At 43.5% G+C, this 19,301-nt stretch overlaps 1 protein-coding gene across 6 annotated transcripts in view; it reads left to right on the top strand.

The window, feature by feature from the left end:
• Positions 1 to 19,301, top strand: part of SUSD6 (sushi domain containing 6) — a 103,028-nt gene that overhangs the window by 60,981 nt on the left and 22,746 nt on the right. The gene's annotated exons all lie outside the window — the stretch shown is intronic.

Raw genomic sequence — 19,301 nt, 5'->3', positions numbered from 1 at the left:
TAAAAGCTGCTTTGCTCTTCTCCCCCATCCTGCATTTGTTTGGCTGATACACCCACTGTAAAGGAACCCTTCCTGTAAACAAGATAAACCTATTAAAGCTGCTAGACCCTGGATCCTTGTCAACACCAAGGTATCACTCCTTGCTGATGGTGATGCTTTCCAGGTGGGGTCTGTGTGTCACTGTGTAAGTTATATCAGAGTGGGTTAGGGACTTCTGGTGCTGCCTCTCTGTTGCGGACCACCAGCACGCTGGAGGTTTATCTCCAGGAGACTTACCTGATGCTGAAGAGGCCTTTAGGAATGTGCTTCTGGTGTGTCGTACAAAAACCACACCTGTTGATTTATCCCTGGCTGGGAGGGGACAAGCGTGGGTTTTTAATGATGTTTCCTCTGGCCCATTCCACCCCTACCTTCAGAGCAGCTAACTTTGAAACTCTGAGTCCTGGCAATGTGCCTGCTGTGTAACCTGTCTCCAGTAGTTCAAGTTTTAGACCCGCTGACGTGCTTCTTGAAAAGGACCAATACTGTCAGCGTTGTGCTGAGCCTCGCATTATGCTGCAGCACATCTTTACTTCTCTTTAGCACAGGCAAAGGACCATAACTGTAATGCTCTGTATTATCCTGAAGCTAGTACTTCTTCCATTCTGTTGCTGGTTTTGCTTTCCCTAGCAAAAGTAACCTTTGAATGCTCCTGAAGAACAACCTTCAGGTTTCATTGTAAACACTTTCTTGGGCGTAATTGACTTAGGTTGCAAGATACTAAGAAAAGATAAAGGCTTTATCATTTGAGTGTTTAGGTTCAACCACCACTTTTGTTTCAACTGAGGAAATTATTCATTTTTAATACATAAGCTGCAAAATCTGAACGTAGTCACAAGCTGTGATGAGTTTGCCTTTGAGCACAAGTCTTAGTGAAATCCATGAATATGGCAAGTTTGTTTTTCCAATTGTATTCTTTTAGTTCTCCACTTCTTTTTCTTTCCCAACAAGCTAGTCTTGTTGCAAATGTTATTGCCAGTAGCCCAAAGCAGAAATGAGCCTTGCTGTGACATAAACATGTGATGTCCTTGAGCTAGCATAATTTTAACCTTCGGGCCTTCCCACTTTGAATCTCTTTATTTGCATTTACTTCTCAAATACTTAAATGTTATCTTTAAGTTGACAGTTTGTGCTTTGATGGTGGCTGTTTCCTCTGTGGTATTTAGTAAGCTAGACTCCACTTTTGGAATAGTTGGGGGAGAATACAGTGCTGGGAGAGCTGAGCTCTCTATTGGTACAGGATCCATGTTCAATGTTGTGTCACTGAAGCAGCAGTGAAACAAATAGTCGGCAAGTTTGGTCTGAGGCAGATCACAAGACTGGCACTCAGGCACTGTTAGCGTACTTCTGCCGTGTGGGAGAGGAGGTGCATGCAGTGGTGACCAGATCGCTGTCTGCTGGTGTGAGGTGGTGCCTCTGGTGGGTGAACACACTCGAAGTGCAGTGTGGGTGCTCTGCTGGAAGAGGTTAGGCCCTGTGAGAAGTTCTGCTTCCTCTAGCACCCTGGAGAATTGACTGCCCCTTGGCATGTGCCTCCAGCTGTGGAGACTCCTCAGGGCTGGAGCACCTTTTCAGAGCACTATTTCTTTTTCTTTCTTTTTTTCTTTAGTTTTCCTGTCAGTGTTGCCTTGGTCATGTTTGGTCCCAATTTAACCAGCTCTTTCCAGTCATGAGCTGATCCCATATAAGAGTTGAGTCCTTGGGTGGGCAGTGGTATGACTGCATGGGGGAAAGGGAATGTTGCAGCCTGTCAGCTGGTACACAGATAGGGCTGCTTTTAGCATCCTTGATTCTTGCTGTCAGTAAAACCAAGAGAGACTTGTGGAAGCTGCTAATTAGGGGTGTTGTGAGGAAATTATTCTCTGACTACAGTCAGGGTGAGCAAAGACTTAACTATTTTACCACATACCTCTGGCCACCTGACGCTTGTCTGAGGCAGGTCAGGAGTATTTCATGCTTGGCCACGTCAGGCGCTGTGGAGTGATTAGAGAGGATGAAAACGAATGTCTGTTCTGCATCCTCTGACAGCAGGGAAGCATCTATCACTTAGTCTGTTTCCATCTGCTGAACTCTTAACTTAATTAGTTGCTTTAAATGGAGGAAATTTTTCTCCTGACATTGGTTAGTTAGTAGCACCAAGGGATGGTGCCTGCAGAACTGAAGCTTTTGTGTTTTTCATTTAAAAGTTATTTGGGTTTGGTGGCAGCATTTCAAAGCTGCTTGCCAGTGTGCACCCTCCACAAACAAAAACAAACGCATCTCCCTTTCCAGAGTGGTCTGTCACCTTTCTTCTTTCTGTGACAGTAGAGGCTGGCCTCCTCGTTAAATGCAGATACTTCTCTGTAGGTAGTTCAAACACCTAAGCAGCAGTGGGGTGACTGAACTTTCAAGGTGAAATAGTTCCTGTTTCTTTTCCAGCAGAGAGATTTGGGGCTCTTACGTATTATTTCTGTGGTGTTAGAGTAGCTTCACCCAATCTCATAGTGAAGTGGGAGTTGCTGTAAACGCAGCAGTGTTTGTGAATGGCAAATGTTGTTTCGGTCTGTTATTTACCTGTATTTCACCTGAGGTAAAACTTAGCTTGATTTACTTCTCAGCCATTGTGGTTATGGTCTCCCTTTTCTCCTGTAGTGGGAGGCTCTCTGGGAGATGGCAGGAAATGATAAGTTGTAGGAAAAACTTTTTTTGCAGCAAATCCTGTAGTATTTAAAACAGAATCATTACTTGAAGTTGGTTTTCCCTGGTGATTCCCTGACTGGTATTGGGGGCAATGAAAACTGTACACTAAATTGAAAACAAAACTAGAAAGCCCTCTGGTAACCATCTCTTAGTTATGTATTTCATGGTGGCAGGATGAAACTTGTGGTGCCCAGTCTGGTCTCCTATCTCCCCACAGCAACTAGTTCCAGTTGCTTTTGCAGGGAAGTTGACTGCTCTCTATCCCTTTGGAGTAGCTTTCTCCATGGGAGGGATTCCTCCCCGAGGCTGAGCTGGTTCCTGGGATTGTGAGGATAGACATATTTATGTTGATTAGTTTCTTTGAGCCGTGCTCTCCTATACCAGTATCTGTTGTGCTGAGTCTAATGACCAGCTGTAACTATTTTTGCTGTTGTGCAATTGCTTAGTGGTAGCAAGAAAGCAGTTGGGGACCTTTTGCTTTGCCTTTTTTCAAGTCTTCCCTGAGCCCATCTTTGTCCTCGCGTGTGCATTTGGAGAACACAAGGCTGCGGTGTACGGCTGCTGCGCCTTGACCCCCGCCCTGCACGTATGAATTCATCAGCTTGATCTTTCCACCCCTGCTCCTCGGGAGGGTCGGACGGCAGCTGCAGCTCCTGTCAAGCCTGATGTCGGGCAGGGAGCTTTGGGGAGGAGAGTTACAAAAGGCCCAGCTTAAATCATCTGTGTAAGGGCACAGCGGAGGCTCTGTCACCCAGGCACCACTGCTTGTCTTCTGGTGCTATGGTTGTAATGACATTAGCATTTCAAAAAGGGGATTACCACAGCCCCCAGGTTCTGGGGGGAGGATATTTTGGCTGTTACTTGAAAAGCTGCTTTCTGGCTATCTCTGCTCTTTTTTTTTTTTCCTGAAGGGTTGGTAAAGGTGGCCATACCATGTTAAAAGCGGGTTGTTGCTGTTGTGAGGAAGCTGGTTGTTTATTGGCCTAAATGTGGACTGGTAGATGTCAAGTTGTCACTGATAACATTCTTTCTTGCTGATTTGGAGTGACTGAGAATTTCCTAATGGAAAAGTTAAATTAAAGTTAAATTGATGTGTTGGGATCACAGCTGTATGCTAGAGAAGTATCCTGAAGTCATGCTTACAGGAAGAAGTTAAGGTAATTATACTATTTTATCTCGTGTCTTTCAACCAAAGGAAATGGGCAGCACACGCATCCTATTCATTGTCTGCCTTCCACACCTCTTGTGGTACCAAAAAACACTTTCTGTGCCCAGGCACAGGATTTCAGGGTGGTTCACTGGGAAAATGATTGTATTTTTATAAGCTCTTGTTTAAAAACAAAAATTCCTCTAGTGAAACTTAACGCCTGCAACTCTGTTGCGTTACCCTCACCTTGGATCAGTATTCAGTTGATCTTTCAGCTTTTCACTAAGTTTTTCACTAAGTTCACTTTCCCTTTCTGATGTTGCTTGTGCTGGAAACTTGAGTTAAGGCCCTACTTACGCTGGGCTCTAGTGGAAAATCCCCATGGTTCCTATCTCCTCTCCAATTCCATTAGCTGTAGAAATGATGGGTCAGGCCAGACAGGTTGGTCATCTGGTCCCTGGGGCAAGAGAACAAAGGGAATTGTCTTGTTTGCCTACCAGAGAGAGGCAAGAGTACTTTGTGCAACCTCTTCAACCAGGTATGGGCCTTAAAATTAGTAGCTGACCCACAATGTCCAAAACAGGAGCCCCTTGGCTTGACTGTGTGAGCACGGTTGGAGGGCATGTAGCAGAAAATGCTAGCGGTTGCCTGGAGCCTCATCCTGAGTCTTATTGCTAGTGCTGTGTGTATTGAACTGTTGAATAAGAAGGGAAAGGTGTCTTTTGAATAGATGTTGTTATATGCATAGGTTGAAGTGTTCACACACCTTAATCTTTGCGTGTGCCCATAAGGACTTCTCTTGCGTGTTCACATAGGCAGTGGTTCACCAAGTGGTTTTGCAAAGCAGTGCTGGCTTGAGTCATGGCCATCCCTTGCTCTGGGCGCTGCTGGAAGCAGCCACAAGCTGGGCCTGCTGTGGTGAGTGACGGCTCCTGCATGGGGACAAACAGCCAGAGACCGGCTGGAAGAACTGCGTAGCTCTTCCTGAGAGAGGTGGCAGGCCTGGGCTATAGATAAGCTGTCCCTCAAGGCATCGAGGAGGAGCAGAAGTACAGTTTGCTCTGTAAACATGGCGCAGGGTACTTGGTGTGCTGAGGAAGGGGGGCATTTAACTTGTCTGTGTGAAAACAGAACTGTGGAAGGCCTTCCAGGCGTGTGGTGGCTGCTGACAAGGTGTGTGTGCTTATTCAGCGTATTTCTAACTCTGCCAATCTCCAGGCCTGTTCTAATCTGCTTATTTCTGTAGATCACACATCTGTCTATAAACTTCAACAAGGATGGAGTGTCTTAAATGTTAGATTCTCAATTGAACCTGCACTGAGCGAAGGTGGAGCTTTTGGCTGCCCTGTGCCTCAGGTGAGCTGGACAGAAAGCACAGGGTGGCAGAGCTGCAAGTCGCTATGGTCACTCTGTCTTGTCCTCTCCTTTTTTTCCTGTTTCTGCAAACCCGCCAGCAGACACAGCTATGCAAATCTGCCAGCTGTCTCCTTGGGAAGTTAGTCACTGAGTCGCTGTGCAGCCAGCTCTAATTGCACGGACTTTTGAATTTGCAGTTAAACTTAGCTACTGTGCATCTTTGTGGGACTGGTTTTCCGATGTGTGAATTTCTGCATCCTCTTTTCAAAACACCTTTTCTGGTAGTGATGATAGAAATGAAATATTCAGCATCGTGGTGGAAGCAGGCTGGAGGAAAACTAAAACTGTAAATCTGAATGCTGTGAACTAAAAACCTAGGAACTAAGAATGCAGGAAACAATGAACAGCCTGGTTTCTGAGGGACTGATCGAATTTTAAGTTTACTGGGGGGGGACCCTCTGTCATTCTTTCCAATTTCAGGGCAATTACTGTTTTAAGGCTTGCAAGAGAAAGATACGGGCAGCAAAAAAATAGAATGAGTAAGTGCTGGTCATAACATATAGTGGGATAAGAGCATTTCTAATTCTTATGGAGTAAGAGGAGGGGGAAAAAGCATGAAGGAGAAAGTAGTTTTATTTCCTTTGCTCCTTGTTTGGATTAATGGATTTAATTACTTGGAAATAGCTAGTAGCAAACTTGTGGGTTTTTTCAAATGTACTTTTAACAAGACTGCAAATTTTAAAAGAAGAAGAGGCAATTCAGTAAAAATAATTGAAGACATGAGTAAGAACTTAACTGCTGTATCCCCCGTTGCAAGTGCTTTGTGTCTGTAGATGTTAAGAGAACTAAATTAATATGCCTCTGATGTACTGGGAGGGGAGAAACCAGGGCAAGAAGACACAATTCTAAATGCAGGGAAGCAAGTGAGATACCGACTTTCAAATAGATCCTTATAATAAAGTTGTTCTTCCTTTTGTTCCTGTCAGCATAAAATAGAGACAAATATGGAAGGGAAATGGCTGAACAGAGTAATGGGATTCTGTGTAACAAGCAGCAAGAGTACATGAGGTAGGAGAAAGGAGATGGGGCAGAATGCCAGAAAAGGACCTTTGTATAATAAAGCTTGTGTCAGAAATTCCTCCCTTCTTGATGGTATAGTTTAGTTTCCACTAAATTGTTTGCTCTGTTGTCAGCTTAAACTGATTTTTATAAAGTGATATGGCAGCTAAGCAAGTAATAGCAAAGAAAAATAGCATCGCATCTTCTTTAAATTAGGGAAGATATCTGGTGGGATGGCTTTGATGTCAGATACATTTACTGTCAAATGAAATTTTCCAAAGTGCTTGTGTCCCACTCGTAATCAGTTGGGAGAGGATGTCTCAAGTCACGCAAGCACTGCTGTAAATTTTGCCCAGTGTGTTTAACAATCTGAAAGAGGGATTTAGAATCCTGCTGCTTAAATTTGCAGGCAATACAGTACTGAAGGAGAGCTGCAAAATTCCCATGACAACTGAGTAACATGAGATTATTCTGAGTAACAGAGCAACTGAGTAACATCTGGAAATCCATGAAGAGAGACTGAAGCTAGCTTTCTCCAAAGGTTACTTGACTAGTAAGCAGACTGAGGCAGCATTTGGAAGAAGGCACAAATCCATTCCCTTAAACAATTTGCAGTGGTGGCAGCCCATTCTGAGTTGTTTCAGGAAGGCAGGGTAGAGCCATATGCCTTTTCGCTCCCTCTTGGTGGGTATGTACCCCCAGACAATACTAATTATCTGTATTAAAAGTGTACCAGCAGTACAAGAAAGCTTCATATTTCCAGCTTGTCCAATTCTGTGATGAGAACAGACACATTGCCAGAGCTGGCTGGGCCCTGAATCCTGACGGAGGGAAGCTTAATTCTTTAGCTGCAATTTTACCTGGAAAAGATGCTTCTGTGTTCTCAGTTTGCCCAGTAGCAACAAGCTTTTCTATTATCTTCAGCATTAGCGTGAGCCCCGGTGTGAGGGCTTCCCAGGGCATGATTTATTAGAAAATAGCATGCTTAATAAAGCAGTTTTATGCAGCAATGGTGAGGCAGTTTCTTGTGGTTTTCTTAGTGACCCTTTTTGTCAAGTCATCGAGTGTTTGAAAGCAACATGCCATGTTTTGGTAAGTCTCATCAGGTGCTCAGCCATGGAACAAGCATGTCCCCTGACTGGAGCCAATACAGATGCTGTAGGACAAAAGTAGCTGTTTGTTCTTGTCCTAGGAGCACCTCTTGCAAAACCATCCTTCCTGTTCCTGTGGGCTACTGCAGCCCCAGCTATCTCCTCGACTACAGCATAGTTCTGTCTGTGCAGGTATTTTGTGCTTCTAGACAGGAACACACTTCAGTCTAGTAGCCTGTGATTGCTCAAGAGGATTTCCACATTATGTTCCCATTGCAGTGAACTTTGTCTTCGAGTGTTTTTAACCATTTTTACTGAGGAGTGCCAGGTCCCTTAATAAGTCCTAATTTTGTACCTGCAGTTGCACGACCTCCTCTCAGAATGGAGCATTATGAAAAAACTACTTTTCTGGGAGCTTTTTGTAGAATCTAGACTGGAAATCTGTTGCTAGTAAATGTGCTAGACTGGGATTAGAAGTTTCTAAGCAGTGGTCTTCAGAACACATATTAATAGTCCATGTAGTTCTGCGTGCTGCATGATCAACAGCTTCTTACTTTCAAACTGCTTTAATTGTGTTAAAATGGAGCTTTAAATGTGTTCTTGCTTTCCAGTGCAAGCAGTTTCTGTAATTGGTAGAGGTATGTGCCCCTGAATAAGAAGGTATATGATCACAAACCGCCTCTGTTATGGAGGAATGCTCTTGTTGGAGTGTGTTCTACACACTGGGGTGGCTTTCATCGCTGATAAGGAGTTTAAGAGGAGCAGGAAGGGATAACTTCAAAAACCACAGCTATTAAGAGGAAAACACAGGTGCAGTTGGGTAGCTCGCTCTTCCCTGTGGAGTTACTGCAGAAGGGATGCTAGGCCTGGCAGTGCGGCTGTTGCAGGATAGTGTGGGATTGGTGTCTTTTCTGGAGCAGCAGAAGAGATATTGTGACTTAGTTTCTGTTTACCCTGAGAGCTAAAGAGTAAATGTCAACTGTCTGATTCTCTTCCACCCTGAGAATAAGAGTGACAGTGACAGCTTTGATGTGCAATAACTAGGTTGCTGTGATTTGTGTTCACGGCGTTAAGTTCTGATGCTGTGGGGGCAGGGCTATGAAAGTAGATCATGGCATTTAATGTAAGATAGACACCTCCACCCACCTCATTAATGAAGGGAATTTTCCCTTTTCCACTCAGCCATACTGACTAGGAAGAAAAATGGGGAAAAAAGAAAAATCCAGTGTCATAATCCAGGTGATCTTTCCCAGGGCTTGGGAGGCCTTTGCCCTTTTTGTCCTCAGGCAAGATACCAAGAAAAAGAGGGTGGAGAAGAGCTGTCTTTTGAGGAACACCCTCCTTTTCTAGACATTAAATTATGTTTTTACTTCTTGGGAAGTTACCTTTACTTCTGGTGGGAGTTGACACAGTATAATGGTGTATTTAGCCACAAAATGACCTTTTGCATGACAGCAGCATCCATTTAAGAACTGAGAACCTATTTTAAGGTTTGCTGTTGGGTAACCCATTGGGAGAATGAAAAATCTATTTCTAGGCAGTGCTAGGTCTTGAACATGTATTTTAGAAACAGTAACTTTGAAATCCCTGGGTACTTGGCGAAAAGATCTAATGCAGAGGTTTTGGAAAAGGGCTTTTTGTACTTTGATCCTAACATAAGATCCTCTTGTGAAGTTTTAGAAGGCTCTTCAATGTACACACAGAGGGAATGTGGTGTTAGCTGGAGGATGTGTGGTCAAACTCCAGTTGAGTGCCCTAATGCGGGAGGAGGAGCACTGATTTGGGAGGACAGGACACAGAGAAACTGAGTTTTGATCAGGCTGTTCAGTATTCCTTAATACCCTGACGAAAGATACAAATTATTATGAGGAAGTCCAGTTGGGAAGTAGATATTTTTAATGCTTCTCCCTTCTTTCCCAAACTTGAGCCACTTTTCAATGAGGCTGAGCTGTCTCCTAGGAGTATTGTCCTCTGCTCTCCATGTCAACTGCCAGAATATAGCTGTTCTTACGAGTAACATCCTAGATCCTAAGTGTGGCTAAAGTAGCCTTTTCTAAAAAGTGAATAGGAAAGGCAGGGGTGGACAAGGGGCAGAATAAAGGATGGCGCTGCAGGCTGTCTAACATGATCAGCACTGTGAAATTGAATGCAACAGCCTTTGGATAGCCTTTGACTATAATTGTGTTGGCAACAGGAAGAAAGTTCTGACAGTGTCTGTGCTTGATGGGATGTATCTGGCGAGAGGGCTAACTCCCGTGTGCTGAGCAAATTGTACGGGGATGGAGGAGATTGAAAGAAAGGAAAATTACCAGAAGTTTGAAAGAAGGAGCCGTGGAATCGTTATACTGCCTCTTGTCCTGGTAGCTCTCTGCTGCCTGCTAAACGTAGCTCTGCAGTGCCTGTTGCCTTACTAGTAAGACAGTGGGTTTTCTGTTATTTCCTTCCCATAAAAGACTTCAAATCCCATTTTCCCCAAGCACGTGGAGGAAATGGGGAAACAAACGAACAAAACCAGGAAAGCTCTGGGTAAAGGAGATACTGTTTCTGTCTTTAGTATCAGAATGGCTTTGTAATACCTGCTGTTGATCCATAGGCTTCCTAGATGATATATGTTCAAGACACCATGTGTTCCTAGCAAACTTGACCCAAGTGATCAAGTTTTGGTTTGGAGCTCTCTGATTTCTGTTTACATTGTTACCCCTGTAATGCTTATTCTTCCTAATTAAATGCATGTGCTGTTCTCTGAAATTCTCTATATTGGTGTGAAAAAGAGATCAGTTACAGAACAGTAACTGATAGGTTTAGTAAATGGACTCCTGATTTTTCTCTTGAACTCTGTTTTACTGTCTGGACGCTAATTTATCAGCATCAAAATAATCTGCTTCCCTGCTGTTTTTTCCCACTAGTTCTCAGGCATAAGATATCCGTATCTGTTGTTTAAGTGTTCTCAAGGAGTCTACATACACAGTTGGGAGAGTCCCAAGTGTGTGTCTCTGAGGGGCAGCATTTCTGCTACTTTTAGCATCATTTCTTTGGGGCTTCCGTTTCCTTTGTGTGAGAAACTTCACTAACTGGCAAGAGGTTGAACCATACAGTAAAAGTATCTCAAAGTTACATGGGAAGCTTTCACTCCACTACCAAAAAAACCTATAAGCACTGTCAGGGCATTTTCACCAAACCCTCTGGTAGACTCAGCTCCCCTGAGCAGCTGAAGAGACATCATGGTGTAGCCTGGCATAGAATTACTACATCTTGGAAACGGTTGGTGTAGGGGCACTATCTGTGTACTGTTTATTTTTGCTGTGTCTGGGGTCTTCATTTGTGTCAACTGGTGAACTCCATCTGGCCGTAACGCGTGGTGGTTTATGGCCTCTCTGCTGAACTACAATCCAGAGGGTGCGATGGGAGAAATTTGAACATCTGCTGCAGGGAGAAAGAAAAAATGCGTTAACTTGTGAATCGTCTATTTAAATGGGGAGGAGAGATTTTGCAGTTCAGGGAATTCATGGAGCATAGAGAAACCCTGAATTCTGTAGGGGACGCAGAGGTAAGGCTGGATGACGGTCTAGAAATGGCAGTAGGGATGTTGAATTAGGTAACATGGGAAGTGTTCAGATGTAGACACAGTGATTGAGAGTGGGCTGGAGTCAGTGGCCTGCACATCTGGCCTGCCCTTCAGCTGCCTTTCTGGAAGGGCACAGGTCTCCTGAAGGCCCTGTGCCATATCTACCAGCCCTCTGTGGATGTCTAGTGCCTCAGAACTAACTGAGCCTGAATTGAACCCTCTGTCTGGGGAGCCGCATGCAAGAGGTGCTTGCTTCAACTCCCTGAAAAAGTGACTTGGGAACATGCATGGGGTCAGCTTTTAGGATAGGGGGTGCCCTATGTGTTGAGGGATCTTGTGGACCTTGGCTTTTTCTTGAAAGTATCAGACGATCTGCTTGCGAGCTGCCTCTTTGCAGAAATGGGGCTTGCTGAGTTAGTGCCCAGGGCCTGTAGATGTCTGGTTGGAGCCAGGCTTGATAGGCAGAAGCCTAGTGAGACCCGGAAAGGTGTGCGTAAGGCAGGTTCAGCAGTTGGATCTGTAGAAAGAGGGAAATCTAGCTGCAGAAACTTTACCCTGGCGGTGGTAGTAACATTGAGGCCTCTGGTGAGAGAACACAGAGAAAAAGAAAGCAAAAAGTGTAACCTCTGTCCTCCCCTGATTTAAGCTTTTGATAGTATAAGCGCTCTTACTGGAAAAAAACAGATGCTTTTTTGTTTTGGTTTGGGTTTTTTTGATAGATTGAGGGGGTATTAGATGGGAGCACTGATACTGGGGAAGAACTGGGATTTGGATACCTGCTTCCTGCCACATACGTTCATGTGATGACGTGGGAGGCAGATCTGGGTCCAGCTGTGTGAGTGTGAGGACTCCCCAGGGTGTTATTAGCATTCTTCCAAGCTCCGGCCCCAGCTCTGCAGAAGCTGGGAATGCTCATGAATTTTTTCCCCGTTTGTGCTCAGCAGAGCACTTCCTGTGGCATTCAGGCATGCTGCAACAGTTTCCTCTACTGCATTCTTCCCCAGGGAGCATCTGAAATGCTTTTTTTCTGTATAAGGAACTTCTTGAAACTGCTTTGTTCTTGCATGGTTTGGGAAAGATTATGTTGTTGTGTTTAGCTGACGGGCTGTAACTTCTCCTACTGTCTTGGTTGCTCTTGCTTAATATTTCCCTTCCAAAGCCTGGGTCAGAAGAAGGTGGTTGTGAAATCTGTCTGCTATATCAGTGTCTATAGATATGAGATGTATTCTGTGTTGACTAGAGTAGTGGAAGGGATTTTTATGTTCTAGGGAATTATGAACCTAAAAAAAAAAATTTTTCCTTTAAACAATTTTTTGTCTTTTGGAATAATCTGGCCTTCCCACCTCATCCTATTTCTCAGAATATCAAAGAATTGAGCTATTATAATGGTATTTTATAATATAAAGTTAGCATTTTATTCTGATAAGTCTTCTGTCTCTCCCAGTGAAGGTAAGATGGCTCTGCACCTCTTGAAAACAAATTTGAAATGTTGTGCTGCTGGATTGACAATTTAGACAAAAAGGAGCAAGTAGTAATGTAGTGGATACTGTTGTTATCCACTAACATTTTTACTTAAATATCACTGAAAAGTACAAAAACTGTCCTTGCAGGTAAATGCTTAAAAAAAACCCAAGCCAAAACAACAAACAACAAAACCAAAAACCAAAACAAAACCCAAACAAAAACAACACATGCTGCCCAAAACCCCAGCTAACCACACCATCTCTTCTATGGAGCTAGGTAGTTGAAACAGGAATTGAAATTATTGTCTGATGTGAGGGAATGTTGGAGCTGAGCAGGAATTTTCTCATGCATGTTTGATGCAAGATGGCTGTGAGGAGAAGCAGTAGGATTTTAGGAAGGAGGAGGCAAAACTGTAAGAATCTGAAGAGGGACTTGAAATTTCTCCAACTTGATGCTGTAAATGCTGACTGGAAAGTGCATAGGACAAGAAGCAATGAAAATGGTTTCATGTTGCTTTGGTTCTTGTGGTATTCAAGGAAACAGGGTTTTGTAGCAGCATCTGCAGATCAGCTAAGTTGTCTGGAAGAAACTGGCCTGCAACGGTCTCCTCTTTCCAATAAGGCAGTGTCCTAGACCCCAAGGTCTGGCTGGCAAGAAATTATAATAGTATCATTCAGGCTTGGCCTGTCGAAATCAAGAGTGATCCAGGTAAAATGCTATCTTCGAGGTGTGATTCTGTGTACTTTACGCAGCCAAAACTCAAGCAAGCATTTTCACACTGTTGTTATCCAGTTAACTGTATGTTGCCCTGAGAAATACTCTTGCTGGTTTAGCAAGAACTGTTCTGACATGACTGATGATGCTGTATAGATAAGATGTAGCTGAAGGAAGGCACGTGAGAGAGCTGAGCAAATAAGTGCCTCAAAACAATAAATGAAACAATGAAATGTAATGAATAACATAAAACAGCTGGCACAAAAGGAGCCTCACTGAGTTAAAACCAGATGGTAACACTGCAAGATGGTGACGCAGCATATGTGTCCCTAGCCATGTGTTAGTCCTGTTTATGGCAATAAAGGTTGAAGTAAATTTCTGGCCAGAAAGACCTGTGTGGAAGAACTACTCAACTGTGAAATCCTGTATCTGGGTTGGCTTTCCTTGTATAGAAACAGAAGACACGAATATTAAAGCAATCAAATTAATTTGTAAATCTTTCTCATTGAAATTAATTATATTGGTGACAAGGACCCTTAAATCATCACATTGGGCTCTCCAGACCACCTGAAACCATATATTCACAAAGGCAAGCAGGAAAGGTCTCCGAAGAGGGAAGCTGAGGCAGGGAGGCAAAACATCAGGTTAGCTATCGGTAGAGCATGTCTCTAGGCCTAGGTCCCTTGTGCCTCGGCCTTGGTTCCAGCCACTAAGCTGCGGTGTCTCCCGCTTCAAAATTTCAGGCTCTGGTATAAGGATCCATAACCTCTAAGTCAGTGATGGGATGTGTTTTGGCTGGCTTTGTGGCAGTAGGTTGGAGCTGGAGTTGTGTGTCTCCAAGGCTCTTGAGCATCTGTCAGGCCAGCTGTTCTCCAAAAACAGCAGGAAAGGAGCAAAAGCAACCCCATAATAAAGCATTATGAGAGTGTTTGCGTCCCCCTTTTTTTTTTTTTTTAATGCTTTAACTTGGTATTTTAATTGTTACAGGACAAAGAACCTGTCTAGGTTACCAGGGAATATAAATAAGCAGCAAAGAATATGTACAGTCTTGTATTTCTTGTTGCTCAAAAGCAGTGAAGTGCAGAGAGGCAGGACTGAAGTTTAGCAGTCCTTGAGGAGATCTGGTCTCTTTCCTGAAGATTTTGTTTTGAAAATAGTTATACTGTGGGGTTTTGGGTTGTATGTTTTATAATCTCTCTTTATGTCAAATGGAAGGAATGGTATTTCATCTCTTCTTATGTTTTTGTCAGGCATCTAGGGCTACAAATGGGTCCTGTCTTGGCAGTTGCTACCTCTAACTGTTTTTTTATTGCGTGCTTTTTCAGCTGGCTATTTTGACTTGCCTGTGCTTTGATTCCAATGGCTATAGTGAGAGAGTCAAAGGGCAAGTAGTATTTCAAAGGATGAGAACTCCTTCTACACATCTTTTCTGAACACTTCTCTTGCCAGCTGTGAAAGGAGCTTGTTTTTTTTGAACCGTTTCCCAATCCTGGCTTGTTTCGGTTTGGCTTTGTTTACCCTGTGGGTGTCTGAGACGAGGAGCTAGAAAGACAGACAGGAAGACTTCATGGTTGCTGCTAGGTATGCTTTTGACAACTTGCTAATACATCTTGTTAGGCAATTTGCTAATTCATCCATTGAGTTGCTTAGAGCTGTTGGTAGGTACTGGGAAAATGGAGGTATGAAGACAAACACTTTGAAGCTATTACATCTGTATAATGAGACAGTCTTCTCAAAGGAGGTGACTGAAAATCTGAATTCTTCTACACACTGCATTTGTAAGGATTATACTAAGTTGCCATTTACTTTCCATGTGCTGTTTGATCCCCAGCAGAATCTGAGTGGGTGGAATGTGTGGGACTGTCTTCTGCCAGAGCTGATGGTGTCTTCTGTGACCGGTAAATCAAAGTAGCAGCAGCATCCCACCAGATCTTGATGCCTCTTGCTAGTCACACTCCAGTCACGAAGCAAGCTTACTGATAGCTTCACTGGGTTCCCTCCATTCTTTCCAAAAAACCACTCTCCAGTTACTTGCATTGCCAGTAAGTAGAGAAGACCACATACTGAGCAGCTGTTAAGTTTTAGTGCAGGTTATACAGGGTCTGACACCACCTTTCCTGCTATCACCTCGCTAGCTCTTAAATTGTCCAACACTGTTGAAGTGTTGGGCAATTTAGAAAGGTGTATAACAGCTAACTCGTAGTAGAAGAAACTTCTTACTTTGCTTTGAAGCTTAGTTCTTCAACTTCACTCTGTGTGTCTTAGAGATTTTGAAGTATTAGAGTCTGGATTGAGTCTGTATCAGCTAATCAGTTCAAGAAAATGTAGCTGAGAATGGTTGAACTTGCAGTGTAACTGGTAGGCTCTAAGACTTTGTGGTCTCTGAGCAAGCTAGGTTTGCCATGTGGAGTACTTTCACTCTAGTTTGAGGTGCCTCCCACTTTGAGGAGTGTTCAAGTGGGGCTATTTTTGTTTTCCTGCCAGGCTCTGCAGAGAGGTTGCTTGTGATGCTGATCTCCTGTAAAGCTGGCAGAAAAGATGACTTAATATTTACAGCTAACCTAACCACATCTAGAGTGAAAATATGAAGTGTGCTTAAGAGAGGCTTTCCAGCAAGACAGGACTAATAACTCTTTGCAGTTCTGCCTAGCCAGTGCTAAATGATTTGAGTGCTTGTTCTGATGAGTCCCATGACAGAGATGAATCATTCTTAAAGGATAAACAAATCTGCCCAGGTATTAGATTCTGGTATGTTCAATGGTCCTGAACAGAGTCAAAGGTCAGAAGAGAAATGGCGTGGCAGGATGAAAAAGTATCCTCCGGTGTGTGTTGATGTATCAGATTGAGGTTTTGGGATTGCTGTCCTTACCCAGCTTTCCTTAGCAAAGCTGTCTGTAGACATACTGCAGAGGGAAACTTCAGTAACCTAGGGCTTTGAGCTTCCCAGTTCGGTTTCCACACAGATGAAAGTGGAACAATGCTTAGCACAAAGTGATCTCCTGTGTGCATGCCATTACTAGATCAGCCTTGGCCAAACTTCCAAATTAGTAGTTTTTGGATAGGCTGAGTCAGAGGCAACAGCTGCTGCTGTTGAAGGGATGAAAAATGAATCAGCTGCAAAAGGCTCATTAGTGAACGAAGGAGGCCTACCAGGGCGCAGGGCTTTAAAGTGATTTGGCTAGTGTAGGGATCTTTCCATGCACATGTAAGAGGACAGGGCTCTGTTCTAAACTCTAAAATTCTTACTTCAGAGATTCCCACGTCCCCTCGGAGTTTAGGACTGCCTCTTGAGCAGATTCATGACTGTGCAATGACCTGTGTCAAGTCTCAGAATAAACCATAGCAGAACTGGGGTTAGAAGGTAGGCATGAGCTGACCTCTTGGGTAAGGGGGAGCTGGGAGTTGTGTAGGTTAGTGGTGAACTGCCTGAGTTCCATCTTCCAGTGGAAGGAGAGCAATGGACTCCTACTACTGCTAGTGTTACCAGCTAGGTGACTTGTCATCCAGAGCTTGAGTGTCTGTGCTGAAGCCCACAACAGGGACATATTTTGGGAGACTGCCATAGCAAGAACTTTTAAGGCCTTATTGGAGAACGGAACCTGATTACCGTACTAGGCTGAAGTTTAGGGAATGGAAGTATTTTGTAGTCACATGGAAATCCACAGGCAAGTTAAGCCTCCTGAGGCACTGCTAAATTGCAGGCCTCTTGTCACTTGCTGGTAGAGATGACTTTTGCTCTGCTGTATCCTGAAGGTATGTTTCCCCTATGTCCTCACCTAGCATCAATAGAGGGACTGTATTTATTTCAGTCAGGACTTACAGACCAGTCAGCACAAATCAGTTGTCTCTGTCCTGTCAAAACCTGGTGTCCAAAATCAGCACGAATATCTGATAATCTGAAACATGCTTTTTCCTATTGTGTCTCATTGTTTTTGCTGAAGACCCAGATGGCTCTGAGACCGGAGCCCATAGTGTGTGTCAGGCTTTTATCCTAAAAAGACAGCCTTGGGGTATTACTGTATTCAAATTGAAAACCCACCTAGGAACAGCCAAGGAAACAGCAGGGTAAATGTGCAGGTTACCTCTGAATTGAGACCAATTTCTAGTTTTGTAGGTTTCTGGAAAGAGGCGAGCAGGGACAAGATGAGAAATCAAAGCCGTATGAAGAGTGAAGTTGAAGTTTAAAATTAGCACCAGTAATCGAGGACAGTGGATGTTATTTGAGTTCAAATGCCATGCTAATACCTTTTCTACTAACCTGCCGCTACATGGTAGGTGCTATAAGTTCCTGTGCAGCTGCCTGTTCCTTTTTTGAAATAATATCAAATTACTTTGACAATTCTTTTTTATCTTTTTAAATAATCTCCTCCTTGTTGCAATATAAAGTAAGATTTAGAATTGGATGAGTGAGAAGAAGAGAGGCCCCTGATGAGTGTTAGCTGCCTCTGCCCAGTGTGGCGAACACTTTTGGACTCTTTACATTTCTTAATAATAAGAATTTCAAACTAAAACTCATAGGCAACTTTTAAGGGGACCCTCTTAATCAAACTTTTGAAGGGGGAAGGAAACGCACAAAACTATATGGGTGCTACTTATGACAGTGGGTTTGGGTTTCAAAAGCAGAATCTGGGACCCTGGCAATTATATGAAGTGTTGTTACAGCACTTGCTTAATTTTCTTCTCCAAACATGTGGAAGTAATTATGGAGTGGTTGGAAGAAGGCATGGGGAGGCTGGAAGTGTCCTTGGAAAACAAAAGCAAATGAAACATGTGCCACTTGGAAAGCTGCGCTGTGCCCACGGGGGAGAGCAGGTTTCTGCATTAAACTGGCTGTTCTGCAGCCACTGTACTGCTGGCTCCAACTGTGCGGCCTGGATGCAAATTGTTTATACTGTCCTGGCAGTACGGGATGCTGTAAAGTACCAGTCAGCCGGTCTTCATCCTTACTGAACCTGAGCAAGCTGCATGAGCTTCCACATACATCACCAACAGCAATTTTTATTTATTTTTGTGTGTGTGTGCGTGCGCACAACAATAAGAGTGCTTTATCAGAAGATCTTAAAAGCACTTCTGCAGTTGTTCCCGGTTTGTTTCCCCCTTCTCATTAAGGTTTCCGGAATGAATTTATCAATCCTGGCTTTGTTTAAAAGCACCAGGTTTGTCTTACGATTTGGTGTTATCCTGATGTCCAGAATGCCCGGTGCAGATGAGAGTCCTGCTGCAGCCGGCCCCGTGCAAACATAACACAGAGCCAAGTCTGAAAAACTTGGCAGTGTTAGTCTCAGAGCCTGTCAGGCTGAATCATTTGGGAATGTATATGAGGGGAGTGCATTACAGGTGGGCCTATTATAGGGAAAATAATACAGTTGTCATAGTGAGTAGCACTCTTCTAGGGAGGCAAATCTGCTGCTGGAGTGCAGTTGTGTTTTGGTTGCTGCTTTCCATCACAGAAATCTTCCTTTCATGGATGTGGTTCTTTTGTTAGCCCTGGATTTTGTGTCTTGGTTTTCCCTGCCTAGCATCCCGCAAAGTCTGTGCTCCTGTTTTGGAGGGGGAAAGGAACTTAAAAGGCATAAAACTTATTTTTCTGCTAAAATTTCAGTGAGAGAGGGAGTTGTCTAACTGAAGCGCAGCTTTCTGAGGGGCAAAGAGAGAAAAGTACATTTTATATCAAGACAGTCTGTAGCACTCTAGAAGCACCAGTGGCAGCTTCATATAGCCTAAACATTTTGACTCTTGTAGAATGTAAATAGAATTTGCGTTTTAGAGCAAGCTTTGATGCTAATGGTTTTCTTTTTAGGAGTGAGATAAGCCACTGGAAAAAAAATCATATTTCTAATAGAAAGACAGACAAGACCCATAATTAATGTTGTGCTAGCAGGCTTCCTCCATGGTTGGCTAATCACAGCTGAGTGTTAATAAGCATAGAGTTTTTTTAAATACTGTTGTAACATGTTAATTAAGATAATTCTGCTCCATGTGTCTCTTGAGTTACCAGATGGTGACTGCATTGGTGGAAGGCTGCAATTAGAGGCTTTTCTTTCTTCCTTTTTCTTCCCCTGCCCTAAAAAAAAAAAAGGCAGTTTTGGTGTAGATGGGATGGCTGTGTGAGGGGTGCCTGTTACTGTACACAGTGTAAGTGCTTGTGTCTAATTATATACATGCACAGCTATATGATTATATATAC

This window comes from Aptenodytes patagonicus, chromosome 7 (assembly GCF_965638725.1).
Source record: "Aptenodytes patagonicus chromosome 7, bAptPat1.pri.cur, whole genome shotgun sequence".
Taxonomy (NCBI): domain Eukaryota; kingdom Metazoa; phylum Chordata; class Aves; order Sphenisciformes; family Spheniscidae; genus Aptenodytes; species Aptenodytes patagonicus.
Note: the sequence above shows the minus strand (reverse complement) of the source record. Positions and strands in the feature narration are given on the sequence as shown.